The following is a 19291-nucleotide window of genomic DNA, read 5'->3' as shown; positions in this document are numbered from 1 at the left end:
GCAATAATATTTAAATATATTTTTATTCAAAATGCAGCTTAAAAACCAAAAACAAAAAAAATAAAAAATAAGTCATAAAAAACAGTTTAGAAAGATTTAATTCATTGTTCATATATTTAAATAGTTTTAACCAAAGAAATTTAGAGAAACAAAATTCTAAAGAATGAATAATTTACAAAAAGTAAATGAAAAAAATAAATAAATCTGAAATGCCAATCAATCAAAAAATCATAAAATTCTTAAAGGAATAATAAGTAAAAATAAAAAAATATATTTTAAATTATATAAAAATTATGCTTACAAGTGTAAAAAGCATTTAAAACTGAAATGCAATCGAGTGCGCGTAGAGTGAGACAGAAAATATTTCAGTTATTATGCAGAATTTGTCAAATAATAAACGCAAAATCGCAATTGCTAAACTAATTTCAAATATTTTGAAATAAAAAACTATTAAAATATTTTAATGTTTGCATAAAATATAATGATACGAGAAATTTTAAGACAAAATATTGTAAAGTTGTGTGAAAAAAACAAACAAATAAACAAAGGAAATAAATAAAATAATTTAAAATGGTTTGAGAAATAAATAGTGCTACAGACTTATCAACGAATGCAAATGTGTAATATATACATAATAAAAAATTAATTAAAGAAAAAATAATATTTAAAAAAACTAAAATAATTTGAAAAAAAAGTGTTAAAAAAGTGTCAAAAGTCGAAAATTCTAAGTACTCGTTTACAAAAAAAAAAAAATAAAAGCTTAAAAATGTTTAAAAGCAAATATATATAAATATTTTTATTAAATATGGAAATTAATTTAACACAAATATTAAAAACAATAATTAAATAAAAAATAAATAATAATTCGAATTATATGAAAATAGTAGAAAATCTAATTTTATAAGTAGATTAAATAATGAATAAAAAATAGTGCAGTGAAATTATCTGGAATTTAAAAATTCTAAAGAAAAAAGATTACTCATATAAAGTTAGTTAAAAAAATTTAATAATTATGTTACTTATGTAAAATTGAGAAATTGAAAATGTGGACAAATTTCTTACAAAAAAATTAAAAAACAAAAATAATAAAAATAATTTAAAAACAAAATTAATAATTATTTAAAATATGATAGCATTGAAAAGAGGGTAAAATTTTAAGTATTTTTCATAAGCTGCAGCAATTAATAATTATTATAGTGTGAAGTTTAATAAAAAAAAATATATATTTTAAATAAACATATTATATATCTCTCAACAAAGTGTTCTAAAATACTAAAAAAAAAAAAAATAAAAACAAATCATATTTTCAATGCATTAGAAGCGCTTAAAAATAAAATGTGCGAAATTTCTAAATAAAATTGAAAAAATATACATTTTGAAAATAATATAGTAAAAGTGTACCCGGAACCCGTAGTGCAAATAAAGAAAATTTCACTCAATTACTGAAAATTCTAAATATTGAACCCTTAAAAGGCAAATCGGAAATCGAAAAGCAAAAGAAAAAATATTTAGAAAATGTTAAAAAATTTTAATGAAGGAAAATTATATAGTGAATCATGAGAGTTGTGTAAAAATGTATATAAAGTGCTCAATTTTATAAAATTTAAAACCAAAAAGGTATAACATATTTAAAAAATCATTATAAAGGTTAATAAAAAACAATTATTATATTAAAACTGCCGGTAATTTTATATATTGTAAGTCTAAACGGAGGCTTACGGTTTAAAAAGCGAGTGAAAGTGAATTAAATTTATAAGAAAAGTTAAATTATAAATATTGCGAAAAAATACTAAAAAAAAAATAATAAAATAAAATAAATTAAAAAAAAAACACAAAATAATAATAATTAAAAATAAAATTAAAAACTAAAAAGAAATTAAAAAAATAAAAATAAGATATAAAAAAAATTAAGGAAAAAATTTTGATAAAATAATTAATATTTCTGAGCTTTTCAATATTTATATGATATAGTGTTTGAAAAGATTTCATACATCGATATAATATAATAATTCAATATATTTATATCAATTGCACTACACCGTAAATAAAAAAAAAATTGTATTATCATATAATTTTTATATAAAATAAAACAGATCGAAAAAATATTCTTAAAAAAAAATAACAAAACAACACTGAAAATTTGGCCAACCTCAAATGTGTGTAACCGTACAGTACACGCTTCAAATGAAATATGCAAATCAATCAATTGACGAATGCCAAGCGAAATGACACCAAAATATTCAAAGTGCAACCGTGAGTGAGCGCAATCAGAAGTGAAGTGAGTAAAACCAAAAACCATTAAGCACACACCAACAAATTTACAAAATGTCAAATGTAATATACCGTTAGCCAAACGACGAATAGCCAACGAATAAAGGCACAAAATTTGCAAAGCAGCACAGGTTGAAATGAAGTGAGAGTGAAACCTCCCCATTCAACGGTCTAACGGCATAACGAAATGAAAAGTGCTGCGAAGTAACGCCAAAACTAGTCGAAACATGAAAAGCCTGGCCAAAGTGGCCACTGCGGTATTGTATTTAGCAATGAACGCTGCCAACCAGTGAGTGTGAGTGAGTGAAGTGAGCATAAATCGATTATAGATTAGACGGAAGTTGGAGTGGCAACTAAGCTTCCGTCACTGTGTGCGAGCGTATTTGCAGAAATATAACAAAATATGTGTGTTGCTAGCATATAACGGTAGTCGTCACGTGCCGCTTATCAAAACCGAGCAGCAGGCAATCAAAATAGTCGGCCATGCAGGGCTGTCAATTAGCAGGCGAACTATGTGGCTGTGACAGCAGAGAGAGCGAGCAGCAGATTATTCGACACACTGTATAACTATATATATGTATATATATATATATATATATGTATATCTATATATCTGTGTATACTTGTATATATAATATTATCGGTCGTTACATACTCCTATGCTTACATGAAAATATCAAGGCAAACACAAGTGTTTCGTTGTATAAATACCAAGTGCCCGTCACTCATACGACATGTTGTTCTCGCCCTTTGCATGGCGCTGAGGCGTATCTGTGCGTCACCTTTGTAGGTGTCGGTTAATTTGTAAATGATTTTAATAGCATTTGCTAGTGCAACGTGTGCTACACCAATACAATAAAGTGCTAGCGTGCGTGTGTGTGCTGGTGCGCGAACTGTAATAATATCGTGTATCCTCTCGTTTGTGTGCCTTCTTTCAGCTTGACTCCATTTGTGTGATGTGATTCGTTTAACGGTTTTGTGTTGCGGTACGAGCAACTATGTGGCAATAAAGAGGCAACATTTCCCGCTAGAGGAGCAACTAAGTAGTCGACCCTCATTTGTAAAGCCACTAGCTGCCCCAGAACAACAATAAACACAGCAAAAAACAATAATATTGCGCGAGTGGTTGTCGTGAACACTTACGACGCGTATGACGGGATGACGCGCTTTATGACTTAGCGGATATGTTTTTTAAGAGTCTTGAAAGTAAGTACTTACTTTCTTGTATGTAGTATATATACTCGTATGGTATAAAAGCTCACCTCACATTAATATTACAAAGTAACGGCTTTTTTTGTGAAAAAGTTTTATGAAATACCAAAAATTTCTTAAAGAGGATAATTGTGTGTCTCTTATACCTCGAAATTCTATTTTGCAATATTGGTTAGACCAAGTTTTGAATATTATACAGAATCCTAGATATGAAATTTACTCAGACAATATACAATAGTTTACATGCGTTTTTTTTTAGTTCAACATTTTTTGTTAAAAATTAGATTTTTAAGATGGTGCATTGAAAACTGAAAATTGAAAATTTTATTTTTTTTAGAGTATTGAAGATAAGGGCTCTGCGCGAGTTTTAGTTTAAAATAGTAAAACACGAAGTACCCAATCGCGAAAAAAATCTCAATTCTAAAACAATTTCTTTTTTAATTCTTAATTAAATGCTTGGGATTGCCAAAAAAAAATTTTTTTTTAACTCGATACTCATTATACTCTTGTCTTTCACCACAGAATAATAATATTCGTATTACCTTATGAATCTGTTTGTAGATTCTAAAAAAGAAGGTCACTGGTGAGCAATTTTGTAAATACCAAAAATTTATTAAATTTTGTGACAGCATTTTTTTTTATCAGTTCTCTCTTCTGCTCACTGGAAAGTTATTGGCAGCTTTTTAAAAAATAATATTCCGCAGAAATTGTCAATTTCAGTGGTTGTACTAGTCTCTCGATGATTAAATTTCCCCAATTTAGGTGGGAACAGTGTAATTATTATTATTAGCAAATGGAATATGAAATAGTGGGGATTCAGGCAAAATAAATGCATATTCTGTAGATTATGATTATTGTCCTTCCATCGCTGAGGCAATTTATTCGTGTTAGCACGTAGTTATATTAAATCCGGCATGATCTCTGGAAATAGCTTAGCAATATTTCTCTTCACACGAACAGCGAGTAAATTATGCTGTGAGCATATATTACTCATTTTTTTTAGCAGGAAAATATGAAAACTGCAGCGAGTATATCTCCATTCACTCAGAACATAAGCCATAACCCGATTGAAATACTCTTGATACCTTAATCTCATATTTGTAACTCAAAGCAGATATAATAGTAAAGCGTATAACTGTTTTATTTGTAATCCATATGTCTGTTTGAAAGCTTTACAATCCTTATAAAGCATACAGGAAAAATTGACGAATTTTAAGCAATATACGAGTATAATTTTTACCACACAGCCGAATGAAGAAATAGAGTTGTGGTGAGAATTGTAAAAAAATATGTTAGATTTCAATAATCAAACTAGCTAATTGGTTAGGACTTAAAAATTATCCTCCTATCTGATATGATCGATGTCTATATGGGAAAATGTGCCTTGTAGTATATGTATATTTGTATATATTTCAGAATTTTTTTAAATATACACCCTTTCAACGATGCTTCGCTAGAAAAACACACTGTAGAATAATATAGAGCTTTGATTCTATCCAGTACAAAGTTTCAACATCACATAATAAATAATATACAATCTGATCAAAATTGACTCGGACTGTTAAAAAACAAAATAAAACAAAAATATTTATTTTGACAAGCCAAATATATATTCTCTCCTTCAAAATGCCAATGCTTATTTCAATTAACCAAACACTTGCTTTATGCCTTATAAGCGGCGAATTTTGGTCTTCCCGGTTTTGGCTCATTTTAGGAGCGCCATTTGCTGGAGTGTTCAACAGTTTCGACGTCATATTAGTAAACCCACGTCTCGTCACTAGCAATGATGCATTTTATGCACAGCTACCAAAGGTCTTCACATACGTTGTCATGCAACTCTTTAGTGACCTCAACTTGATATCGTTTTTTCAAAAGTTTCTGGTCTTTTGGTAAGAGTATATAATTCATACGCTTGCTATCCAAAACATGAATCAAAACGTGTTGCGTCGATCCAGAGAAGATGTTAAGATATACTGCCTTATATCTGATGCTAACACGACATTTTTCAAGTATTTTTTTTCTTACTTTTTTATTGTTATCGCCATTAACAGAGGTGGATGAAAGCATGACTCGCATGAGGCAAGTTTTCGATGACTTCACGATCTTCGCTGAATGCTTCGTGCCACTCAACTACTTGCGTTTGTGATAAGGTGGGCTCCCCAAAATACTTCTGCAACATTTTTAACCATTCTTTAGCCGTGACTTTGTTGGAAACACAAAATTTCAAGCAAACTCGTTATTCGATGTTTTTTTCATTGTAAAAATCGCCAAACACACAAAAGTTGACTTATGGATATCAAGCTTCACACAAACATAAAAAAATATTGCATGAATCTAGGAGAAAATTCCTGTATGGATTCGGTTTGCATACGAAGTTTAAATGCACCAGTCCTGGTCAAATTTGATCATATGGTAAAAATAGTCTATAAATTCGAAATACATTTCGTAATGGAAGGCTTACTCTTCTTATTACATTGACAATTACTTTAAGGGTTTCAGCCGCTTCTGAAAGTCAAATTTCGCGTTGGTAAGTAGAGCATATACAAGTAGTACTAGGCGAAAATATATTTTACAAGTATTAGCGCGTTGTTGCGCGTCAATTTTTAACTAATAATACATACCGATTCAACTAACTTTTCTCTTCAATCAGTATAAGTCCTCGTTCTACTTTCAAACAATCTTGTATAGATTTTGAATTGGTCAAGGTGAAAATATTCAATTTACAGTTCGCCCTTACTTCTTCGTTTCTAAAGTGGCACTTTAGTTTAGTTGAACAATTATTGCTTTAAATTTTATCAAAAAAATTTGCCCGAAATAGTATTCTTTCAAACCGTTACAAAAATAATTCTATGGTATTTTAAAACATCTCCAGTAATTCACAATTTCACAAATGCCATGTTAAATTTTCTTGAGCATATTCCTTACTCAAATGAAAAATTCACTAATTTCATTAAACTAATGCTTTTACGTCAAAAATTTCCGATAGTCAAACTTTTGCCAAGCATCAGTTGAGCAAATAACTCTCACCACAATCAATTATCGCCAATAGATCAGCAATCAGAGTGCGCCGATAACGGTATTAATACAGAGCAGCGTATAGTCTGAGTGAATCTCATGCAGAGCATAATGACTTTGGCAAAAGTAAATTTGACTGAAATGTAATCACAAAAGTCAGCAAGTGATGGCGGCGCTTTGCCAAGTAAATTTGTTCCTCTTTTTTTTTATATCTTTTTTCACATCTTTTTTGTTGTAACGTCAGCCATTTGGGTATGCTTCCACTTTCATGTGCAAACTTTTGTACATTTCAGCGCATAAATGTTTAAGTAACCCATCTGCAGTGCGACGCGTGTGTGTGTGAGTTGTTGCCTGGAAATTTTCATGCGTCAAACGGCGAAGCAACACTCCAAATTGCCACAGACAAGAGCATGAAGTGAGGAATGTTGGCAGGAAAAAGCGAATAATCGAATTCGCCTGTCGCCACTAGTTCAAGTACGAAGTACATTAAGTGTGGTGCTCAAGTCGGCATGTAAGTGTTACAGGAAAGTGCACAGCTACCAAGCGGCTTTTGGCGCCTGACAACGCAACTTTGCATGTTGCACATACGCAATGGGGCATATGTATGTATTGTATATGAACATATGCGCAGATGTGTGCTAATAGATATGTATTAGTAACGGTATGCATGTGTTTGTAATGAATTTTAGCTTATGTTTCTATGCAAACATTGCGCGCATGTGTGTGTGTGAAGAGCACGAACAAACACACAAGCAACTTCATACACGTAATCACTGCTGTTATTTGAGAATTTAAAAGTCATTATAACTTGGAGTTCGTGCCACACGCTTGTCAGCTTACACTTTCTAGATCATTTTACAACAAAGTGATGGTGAAAATGCGATTGAAATTTCAAGTTTTGCAACTTTTGAGTGCTTTCGGATGCTGAATTGGGTAGGAAATTGTCGATATCGATAGTTGAAAACTTCCTATGAGTTTTTTAAGAAATATTGAAAAACTATACAAATATAATTTTGAACAGATTATATCAAACAAAAGAAGAGGGGGGTTCATTATATTATGTATAGGGGGCTTAGGGGAACATATGAACCGATATTATATATTTTTAGAAATCAACTACATTACGTCTGCATTATATAAACTTTAGTGGTCTGATCACAATAATTTCTTGGGAGATCGCACCAATGCCTTGCATACCAATCCATGCCAATTTCTTAGACTTACGTTTTAAAAAAATTTTTTCATAACGTATTTCTTATTTAATGAAGAATCATCGGCAAAAAGAAAAACATTAAAATTTTCACTTCATCAAAAGTTACCCGTGTTTTTCTTTTGCCGCGCAGCAATAACTTACATACATATGTTCACTTTTTCGAATAAATACTGAAAGCTATTGAGAAGTTGACTTTGAATTTGTTTAAGAAAATTGTTCGAATTTTTTAGAAATATCGTTTTTTGTAAAAATTAGTAATATAAAATGAAAGAGTACATTTTCACTCATAATCGTACTGAATATAAGCGAAATCGGTTCGGGTTGTTAGCAGAGAAAATAAATATTTTTCAAAATCATGCAAAAAAAAAATATAAATAGCATAACTTTCAAAAAATTTCGAATTTCATGAAACCGCCGAATTTATTTTTTTGTATTTAACGCGTTGAACAAAAAAAAAAAACGTTTGATGTACGAGAAAAACACGACCACTGATAAAAGCAGGTACACTTGGGAGATTTTGTCTCTATTGAACAATGAGCGTGTCGTGGGAATGTTATATATCAAAATCGGTTCAAGTAGTATTACTACTTGTTGAGATATTGTTTTCAACTAAAAGTGGGCGGTGCCACGCGAATTGTTTAATTTCTGAAATCGATCAAATGTCACTCTAAGTCATAAGATTAAAAATAGAATATTTCTAGTCTTCAATAATGGCAGAGTTATAGTACTTTTATTACTTTGGAAGAAAACCGTTATGCACAAGATAGCGATCAGTTCCATGCCAAACGATAACCTATCTTATGTATCAAAAAATATGTCTAAGTGAAGAAGACAAAGATTGTCCTTCACAGAGCAATGACTGAACATTTTCAGAGCTACAAAAAATAGTTCGGTTTTCACTTTGTCGAAATTTTCTTTGCTTTTTCGGAGCAATAAAACTTTAAGTAAAATTTCGCAAATATCCTTACTAGTTTACAATGAAAATTATCTTTGTACAAAATAGCTGGACTATGAAGAATGCTTTAATTGCAAGATAAACGGCATTTTACTGCACTGTACTGAGTACTGCATCAACGTTTGATCGGCAGAAACCTCTAGGGGACTTATGTATATGATTCCTATAAATATATATATATATATATATATACATATATATATAATATATGAAGCATATATAAATTTAAATAAGCCTTAACAGAACTGTTCGTGCTCTAGATAACTAGAGGCAGGTAACTGATGTTGCGTTAGTCATACGCACTGGCGTCCATATTTCTATTGGTTAGTGATGTTGATGATTTTACGCGTTTACAAGTATATGTTGTATTAATATTATTAAAGGATATTGCAGACGATCTAAGGTAATACAAATGTTAGACGATATATACAAATTATATATAATTTCAAATTTCTCAAATATTTGTGTATATATTATTTCAATCATGAAAATTACTTATATTAGCATTAATTTTGTATTAAACTTATTTTTAAGCTTACTTTGAAAGAGATTTTTATAAGGGAACCGTTTAGTCTCTCTACCAAGTGATTAAATTTAACCCGGACGGACAAAAAAAAGGTAGCAATAGTATAAGCCAATGTCAATGCTTAATCTAATTTTCCATACACTTGTTATAAGCCTCGGCCGGGATGGCTTTCAGTGCCTTCAGGCTATTTTGGTTTTTTTAGGTTTCGGTTCGTTTTCGGAACGTCATTCGCTAGGTTGTTGGACAGTGTCGACATCAGATTCATAAACCCACGTTCTCTCACCAGTAATAATGCGTTTAATGAATGTAAAGTCCTCAGCTACGTTGTCAAGCATCTGTTTTGTGACCTTTACTTGACATCGTTTTTGCAAAAGATTTAGGTATTTTGGTACGATTCCAGCATTGCACGCTTCATACCCAAAACATTAACCAAACTGTGTTGAGTCGATTCATAAAAGAAGTTGAGATCTTCAACTATCTACTGAACTTTTTTAATATTATCGTCATTAACAGGGTTGGGCACACGACTCGGCTGAGTCAAGTTTTCGATGACTTCACGACCTTCAATGAATACTTTGTGCCACTCAAAAACTTGTTTTCATGATAAAGTGGGCTCCACAAAAAACTTCTGCAACATTTTTAATTTTTCTAAAGCCGTGATTTTCTTCGAAAAACAAAATTTTAAGCAAGCTCGTTATTCTGTTTTTTTTTTTATTGTAAAATAGTGCCAGAAAACCTAGATCACGAATATCAAACGGGGTTATACCAAGCTATATAGTAACCAATATTTTACCGTTTAGCTTTCCACGCGCAGTTTAAAAGTATGTATTGTAAATAAATCATCAAAATTGAACTTTTCGTTATTGAGACTTTTCCTAGCATGGCAGATATGAACCTCACGACCCAATCTTCTGCCAAGTTTATTGGCGATTTCAATAATATCTTTTGTAATGTCATTCTCTAGAAGATTGTGAACTCTTTTGTTTAACAGAACGTTTTGAATTCATCACAAATTTGCTCATGATTAAAGAAATGAGACCCCAGACACCTCAATCTGTATGTAAGCCAAGAACGAAGTGTCGAGAAAGCTATGGCAACCGATCAGATAAAATTGTGAGCATGGTGTTACGATAGCGGATCGGAAACAAGTGCTTTATAAAAAACTTTTTCATTTGACTTCACCAAATTTGACATGAGTTATTGCCTAAGGTAAACGTGTAATCTTGGAAGAAATTGTTCAGATCGAGTCACTATAGCATATAGCTGCCATACAAACTGAGCGATCAAAATCAAGTTCTTGGAAGGAATTTTATGTATTTTGAGGGGTATAATAACTTTGGTGCAACCGAAGATAATGTTTTTGCTTGTTTTTTTTTCTTAAGTTTTACCTGTTGAATATAACAACTATAACTTTTCTATAACTTTTTCCTTAAACCAACAGAATGCAAGTATATGCGTTAATAATAAATAATAATACTTCACGAAAGCAATCACACATATTTGTATATAAATTGAAAATTTTGCTCCATATATGTAGCAAATATTGTGCCATTAAGCCAGGCAGTGAAGAAAATACTGTTGTTGCAAATAGTTTCAACATATTTTGCGGTGCACACGTTGCATGTGGCAATCAGGCAGCTTACTACGTGGCAGCAGAGCGCTGTGAACTGAAAAGAATAAATAATATCGAAACTAAAACAAAAAGCTGTGTGAAACAATAAACTATAGAATGCGAGGAAAAGTGATATTGTGATATTTGTAATCTGCTGCTTGTCGACGTGCCACTCAGCAGTGCCTGAGCATTCAAACACACACATATACAACAACACTGGCTGTACATAACATCGATTGCACCTGTTGAGTGGCGCACACACACATGTTTACATACTTAAATATGCTCAATGCATTGTACTACACCATTCGAGATACCCCTTCTGCCTCAATTACTTTACCAACCGCATTAGTTAGTCTTCCAGTTTTCTCCAATTCATTTGATGTTGTTGTTGTTGTTGCCGTATATTGTCTGCGCAAAATGTACATTTCCCTTCACGTCACGCCGCATTTTACCCGCTGATTGCTCATTTCACTGCCTTGCGGCACAAATCTGTTCATTCAGCCTTTTGTTCTCATCGCATCGAATAACGGTACGAGTTTGTGTGCATGTCTATGTGTGTATGCTGCTATCACTAGGCATTGCTACGGGTTTCAGTGGCACTTTGCTGCTCGTGTTCCATATTTTATCAACGAAACACAAATACTTCTACTTCTTTTCACTTCCTCTCTACGGAAAGAAGGGAGAGCTCTTCGGAGTTGTCTTATTTCACTTCCGGCGCTGTTCATTTTCAATTCTTTTGATTCTTCTCTTGTGTGTTAAGTTTGTAACATTTTTTTTTTGACATGAAATAGTATTAATTTTTTTCGACTGACATTTCCATTCAAATATATATCAATAAGTTGAGAATTGTAGAAAGTTATATGGATGTTTTACACATGTGTTACACATAAACTATTTTAACACAATTATTCCAAAACAACATTTTAGATAAGATCTCTGTATGAGAGTCACCTTTTTTTCATCATTAATGATGCACGAAAGTTGTTTAATTTACTCTTGCAACATGTACATGAGTATTATAGTTATGTTCACTTAAAAGTTTTTCGTATCAGCTAAAACTAATCGAGATAGAAAAAGGGTTAAATTTAGGTGACCATATTTGTCCCGGCGGTGGTTTTTTTTCGTCATCGATTTCCTCCATATTATAATTTTCTAAAAATCGCGACATATAATAGGTGAGACAGCAACACAATTTCATTCAATTTATTCTTTTTTTTTTAATTTGGACTGTTTTGGTTAAACCGGGACTAACGTTCAGCTAAGATTAATTATACTTGTATATAAATGATCAGAATGACGAGGCGAGTTGAAATCCGGATGTCTGCCTGTCCGTTCGTCTGTCTGTGCAAGCTGTAACTCGAGTAAAAATTGAGATATCCTAATGAAACTTGGTACACGTGTTTCTTGATCAAACCGAAAAAACGAGATCATAGATGGGCTAGATCATAGATCGGAACACTGCCACGCCCACAAAACGCTAATAATCGAAAACCTTTTTAGCCGCAAATTAAGATACAAAACTGTAATTTGGCACAACGAATCACAATAACGAGTGGCACCTGTGAGTTTAAAAATTTTGAAAAGTGGGCGTGGCTTTGCCTCTAAAGGCTTTAATGTAAATATCTCACAAATAATTCAAGCAATATCGCATAAATTTGCAGAAGACAAATTATAACGCCCACTTCCCATATAATGGTTTTCCTAAAAACTACTAAAAGGGCGGAAGACCAATTACTAAATGCATCCGGAACATAAAATTTTATATGCAGGATGGCCCAAGAAGGTTTTAAAAGAGCAGGTCTTAAAATTCGGACCGATATCAACTAAATTCATTACAGAAATCGGATCACAACCACGCCTACTTTCCATATAACATAATTTTAAATTCCATCTGATTCTTTCACATTCCAGTATATATATAAAGTACCAATTAATATAACAAAACTTTTCGCAAATAGTGCCTTTGAAGCGTACTATCTTATGGCCAAAATTTATCCAAATCAAATCATAACTGTTGAAGCCCCTATGTTCGGAATGAATGGACCCTAGTGTTTTTTTTATCAAACATATGGGTCAATCTCTGTATGTATGCCTGTGTGTCAAAAATTAGTTGAATCGAGTCAATATTTCCATTGGCCCTCATATGCCTAATATAAACATTTTCAAACTTCCGGTTGGCTTTATACCGCATATATCGGGCAATATGTAATATATTTAAGCAAAATTAACTGAATGTGTAATATTGGATATACTTGAGTTTAATGACGAAAATACGTGAAATTGGTCTACTAATTACCTCGACTCCCATAAACTACATATAATGATTTTTGTTATTCTAACCAATCATATGCCGTATATGTCGGTTAATGTGTGAGTTATTTATTTTAAAAATCGTTTGAAAAAATGTTCTCGTGCATAGCTAAGCAAAGTCTAAAGTTTAAGTAATTAGGTCAGACCTTTTGTGCCACCTATATACCATAATATAGTGTTTTCCGTCTTGCTGCCAGCTGACTTTAAACAGTTTAGGTTGGTGATATTTTAGTGATATTAAGGGCTTTCAGGCTTTCTTAAAAGTTGTCAATATGGTTTAGCGCTGAATATGAATGGAATGATCTAGACCTAAAGGTAAATAAAGATAGTAGACACATTAGACTTAGAACCTGAAAGAATTATCGATATGGCTGTAGCCATACACAAATATATAAAAATTATTTTGATTAAGGAATTTTGAGTTTATACACCATTCAATTCAAACATTATTGATTTGTCGAAAGAAGGGTTTTCTTCGATTATTTAACAATTTTATAACATTTCTCTTAAAAGCGCAGAATTTGCTATTTTTAACTAAAATTAGTTTTGAAATTTGTAATGATATTTTTTTATAATTATTTTATCTGCATATTAAATGAATTTTTTTTGTTTAAATACTTGTATATCTTTATAAAAAATAACTTGTAGCGCGTAAACAACAATTGAAGGCTTGTAAAAATTATGTGTTTACATTTGTGAAATGTGTTTCTCATCTCCAGCTGCAATCATGTTCATTTGAAATGTGTCGCATTCCAGACAGCCTCGCGGCACTTTTTATTGCAATGAATTCATGCTGAATTGCAATACTTTTACCAGCGTGCCTGTATTTGTGAGCGCTTTGTTAAGCTGCTGCTGCTGGAGGGAATTTTCGTAATGTGACAAGCACGCTTTCACAAGTGGAGACGCGAATGGAATGTTGTCCTAATTGTTGTTTTCTACATATCTTCAGATGGCATACATTTTTGTTTTGAAAGCAAAATATTTGAAATATTTCAAGAACTGTTACTAGAACTGCCTTACTAGAACTGTTTTTAGTATGCATAAAAGAATTATTATTTTTTTTGTAATCAATAAAAGCTTGTCAAATTTAAGAAAGTTCTGCAACATTTAAATTAAATGCTATATATTTTAATTGTAATTCCTTAAAATTTCTATATAAAGTGTTTATACAAATTCAAAAAATCACTCATACGCCCTGTCATACCTGCATACAATCGCTTTCACGCTTGGCTTGCGAAGCTACAAAGCAAACAAATTCCTGAAATAAATACACTTCGAAAGCACAATATGTTCAACAATAATAATAACAATGTAAGCAACAACAAACTCAACTCATCTGCAGCAACGTTTAATAGCAAGTTGGAAAAGTTATTAAGTGTAAAGTGCAATCGATTTGCGGCTTTTGCATCTTAAATGAAAATCTTAAATTTCCTTCTTCCACACGCACGAGTGCATACAACAACTTTTGTGTAAATTTTAACTGAAAGTTTTCATTTTGTTGCCTGCTCGCTCGTGCGCTTGCTTGTTTGCTTGTGCTAAGCAATCGAGCTAAAATACTATTTAAATATACAATAGGTATATATGTGTGTGTGCACTACTATAGCTCGCTGTATAGTTCACTTTATAAGTGAAATTTGAGGAATTCGCTTTGACTCTTTTGTGCGAAATTTTTACATTTCTTTTTTGATATTTGTTGGATTTCTTTTGGGATAATCCTTATGAACGCTCTCTTCTCATAGTTAAATTCACTTTTTAATTTCTCTTATTACATTTCTTGGGTTTCTGCGAATTTTATTCCACGCATTTGACTTTGTTAGTCACTTTCGTATTCAATTTCTTGTGCTTACGCTTTCACATGCCTACGAATTTGAGTTTACATATACCCAGTTTTATTACAATTTTTTTTCTTTTAGTTGTATTTGCTTGCTCTGCTTTCAAGGCATTCCTGGCGCTCATTTAAAACACTTTTGAATGCGTTTTTAGCATCCTTTGGCTATGATATTTTTTGGCTTCTTCTTTTGGCAATTTCATATGGAATGTGATTCCTTGCATATACATATATATTATTAGTGTCTTGTAAATATATGTTCGTAAACTCGTTTATTGTTTTCGCGCAACTTTGTTGTATTAAGAATTAAGTTTTGAAGTTGTGTAAAGATGAGAGGGCGAGACGACCGAATTGCTGTGAATAAAATCGTTAAGGCAAAACATAAACTTTAAATTTTGTAATAAATTGTTATAACATTCAAATTATATAAGGCAACTAGTGTATAGTAGCCGATCTACTGTCCCTTACTACAAGTATAACAGCAATTTATACGGTCTACGATTAATAGCCTGTTACCATGTGTAATGCAAACTTCTGGCTACGATTGTGTAATGGCTACTATACTCGGTCTAATAGCCATGCATAATAATTAGGGTATAATTTTTGTGTTATGATACTGAAACTAATACATGGAAATATTTGCATTAAATCTCAAAATATTATATTGAACAAAAATGCCTGGAAAAGGAATTCAAGATTTCAATTCATCAAATCTAAAAAATATGAAAAATGACAAATACTGACTAATAATTTTGCATTTAAATAAAGACAGAAAGGTTTCCAGACTTACAGTAAACATATTTAGAGTCAAAGCTGATCGCTTTCCATACAACAATCAAAACTTTTTTACAATATAATAAAAAAATATTAACCACAGGTTCCAAAAATATTACAATAAAGAATTTTAATTCGTGATTTCAAACTACTCAACGAGAATACTTGATTTTCTTTCATTTACTTTTTATACATGTGCACTTCTCAAATGGTTAATGATAAAATAAATGTATATTACTCAGTTGTTAAACAGCAGCGAATATGTGAGATATAAAATAGATATATTATGGAATATAGTATGATTGTGCTCTAAAAGTGAAGGAAATTAGCCTCTAAGCCCTTCAATGAGATATAAGTATAATGACTGTTAGCCTTCTGGCAGACTTGTATTGGCCAATATGTAATATATCTCATTAAAATTAAAAGTGAATATTATCTTTAAAAAATGTTGTTTGGTGCCAAAAATTCTTTGAACCGATTCAGCCTTTTCAGCCTGGATTTTTTACCGCATATATAAGTGCAAGTTACTTCAAGCAAGGAAAAAATATAACGCTGAAAATAAAGTGATTTTATAACCTTATTTTTCTAGCCATATTATAATTTCTGTTATTTAAGTTCAGTTGAAAGTGGCTACTTCAGATCACCAGTTATCTTTCCAAATCTATAACATATATTACAAAGTTTTGCAGATACCTGAAAATATCTCACACAAATTTAAATTTGACAACGAGCTATCATTATTTGTTTTTTCTCATGTTTTTGTAAATTAGGCACTCTTAAAAGATTCTTCTATAGTATCAATTCATTTGGAGTTGTTTTCTACAATTATATATTAATAATTAGCATGATTTACATACTTAACTACATTTTTTAAGAGAGATGGTAACCCAAACACAATCTAATTTTTTGAGAACTCTTTTATTTACATGGTAACCCTATTTCGAGGAAATACGAACTGAAAAACTTTAAAACTTTTGTTGACTTTCACATATAAATAAAAAATTAATACACAAAAGAAAACAAGAGATACTGCAACTCAGTTTCAATTATTTTTAATTTTTTAACTTCAATTAATTCGAAAAGTCGAAATATTGAATTTTTACGTAAGTTTTAATACAAATCAAGTATAAACTGTAATTAATAAAATTGAACGAGATGGCAACCCTATTATAATTTTTTTACTTTAATCAACTCGAAAACTATATCGACTTTGTGTTCAAAAAGTAAATTTTTGTTTATTATATTTATATATATATATATATGCTCTTGAAGTACCATAACATTTTCAGCTGTATTAATTGCTTAATTTGTCAGTAGCAGCCGCTAAGGTTTAACGTGTCTTTATGAGCTTGGCGATTTTCATTTGCTAAGCACACTTCGTTGCTTGTTCGTAAATTCTTGGTCAAAAACAATGCTATTACGGTGCACCAGCCTCCAATTCGCCAGACATGGCTTCGTGTGACGAATTTTCACATTTGAAAGAGTAAAGAGAACCTTAAAGGGCCGTAATTTCACAAGATAGATGAAAATCGCTGAAAGAGCTTAAGGCTATCCCAAAACTTAAGTTTGAGAAGTGTTTCGATGCGCTGCAGTAAGTGCGTAATATTGAATGGATACTATTTTGAAGGCGAAAACATAAATATAGAATTTATGCACGAAATTGAATACTTTAATTATTACTTCTCGTATCCAGCCTTATTTAAACGGTTTTTTGTATAATGTTTAGGCCCTGAACAATCGTAAACGATTTCTATTATTTGATCGAATTTTTCGATAATTGGTCATCCAGAGCGTGGGGCAATTTTGACAGCGAAATTACCGGAACGGAATCGATGAAACCAAAATTGCGCATGATCAGGACCATAAACGCTATTCACATTTTCAGCCGCCTGGATTACGTTTTCGACCTTATCGAAGAAAAACTGTAAAATATAGCTTTTTTCTCTTTGCTAGTGTTCATCTTTGACGCCCACTCAAACAAAACTGAATCAACCAATCACAAAACTGTCAGAAACTATTTTTTAGTACGAAATGTCATTTTTCTGACGCCATCTAGCCGAACCCGATCGGACTTATACAACGTGAGATACAGACAAGTAACGCCATCTATTGGAAAGATAATGGACTTCTTTTTACTAAACCTAATATATTATATGAGGTAGTTTAGTACCAAACTTGAATTTGAAACTCTGAACAAGATGATCCAAAATCTCTAACTACTTAATATTACAATGGACTGTACAGCATTTGAGTTGTTGAAGATTACGAAAAGGTGAAACGAACACACATGATTATCAAAATGATTTATGATACATAATTGGAATTTCCTTGAAGCTTTAAGCAGTGAGCTTTCAAATAGTATATTATAGAGTTAATGACGAAAATAAGCGTACAAGAATTCCTTGTTAAAAAAAAATATATTTTTGAATGGTTTTAAGAGATCCGTTATATTATACGATAGTCATTGTTCAAAACAGCTAACTACTCACATTTATTCATGATTCTTAATATATTGATAAAATATTATGCAAAATAGAAAGGAAGAAAATATCATATGCGGAAATTAAGTTTTTTTCTAATCTCTATTGCTACTAAACTTAAAAAAAATGTAACTGGACACAACATTTTTCAGCCACAGGCATTTCAAGGAAATATTTGCTGACAAAGAAGTGAATCAAGTCAACTTATTGCTTGCATATGTGTGTGTGAATAGTAGAGAATGTTTATGTATACACATTTAACTAACGAATACAATTATATACCTATGTTTGTGTGTGATTGTGCTTGAAAGTTTCTCTAAAATGCCTGCTTTGCGGCTCAAGGATAAGTTGGGTACTAACGCTCGATGCTGTGCAAATTGTAGGCTCACAGCAAACACAGCAAACTGAAAACATAAAAATAAAAAGTAATAATAATAATAAAGAAAAAAATTCACAAGTAAATAACTTTAGTGAGAAGAAAGGCTTGCAACATTTAACGAGACGACCCAGTTACCCGAACTGGCCGGCATGCTTACGCATGAGTTCTTCCGGCGCTTTATAAGTTGAAGACTAGTCGCTAACATACAGACACACATACTTCTTCTTTATATATGCATGAGCGTGCTTATATATTTAACCAGCCTGATGTTGGCAAGTTTTCTTCAAGGCCATTAATTTGACGCTGCACTCGCTTCAACGAAGAGAAAAGTCGTGAAAAGTGGAGAGGTTGTAGCGCCATTTATGTGGTTGTTGTTGTGCCTATGCGGATTTACTACAGCAGTTGTTTGTTTTTATATTTGTAGTCTACAGACAAATTTTCACAACAAACCGTTGGGAATTGCTGTGTGCGTATGTGTAACCGCAGCGGCGAGCGAGCTAAAAATGTATGACCGTCATTTATAGTAAAATCGAAGGGATTTTCGTCCGCTCCAGCCGCCTAATGTGTTTTCTTGGAGTTATTAGACGCGCAGTTTATTTTTGTATATTTATATTTAAGCATAAAAGAAATAAAAAATAAAAACAAGAAAATAAAACGTATACTTTGTCGAAGCTATAATACATTTCACAAATAAAAAGTATTTCATTGGTGAT

The 19291-nt window shown here is 31.6% G+C and overlaps 1 protein-coding gene across 1 annotated transcript in view; it reads left to right on the top strand.

Annotated features, from left to right (window-relative positions):
- Positions 1–1959: 1959 nt before the first annotated feature.
- The window catches only part of LOC106619164 (mucin-22), a 379015-nt gene continuing 361683 nt past the window's right edge, over positions 1960–19291 (top strand). The window contains exon 1 of the mRNA XM_036363357.2: positions 1960–3477. The gene's annotated coding sequence lies outside the window, so the exon portion shown is untranslated. The remainder of the gene's footprint in view (positions 3478–19291) is intronic.

Source organism: Bactrocera oleae, chromosome 4, assembly GCF_042242935.1.
Source record: "Bactrocera oleae isolate idBacOlea1 chromosome 4, idBacOlea1, whole genome shotgun sequence".
NCBI lineage: Eukaryota > Metazoa > Arthropoda > Insecta > Diptera > Tephritidae > Bactrocera > Bactrocera oleae.
The sequence above is the reverse complement of the archived record's forward strand: the minus strand, read 5'-3'. Positions and strand labels throughout refer to the sequence as shown.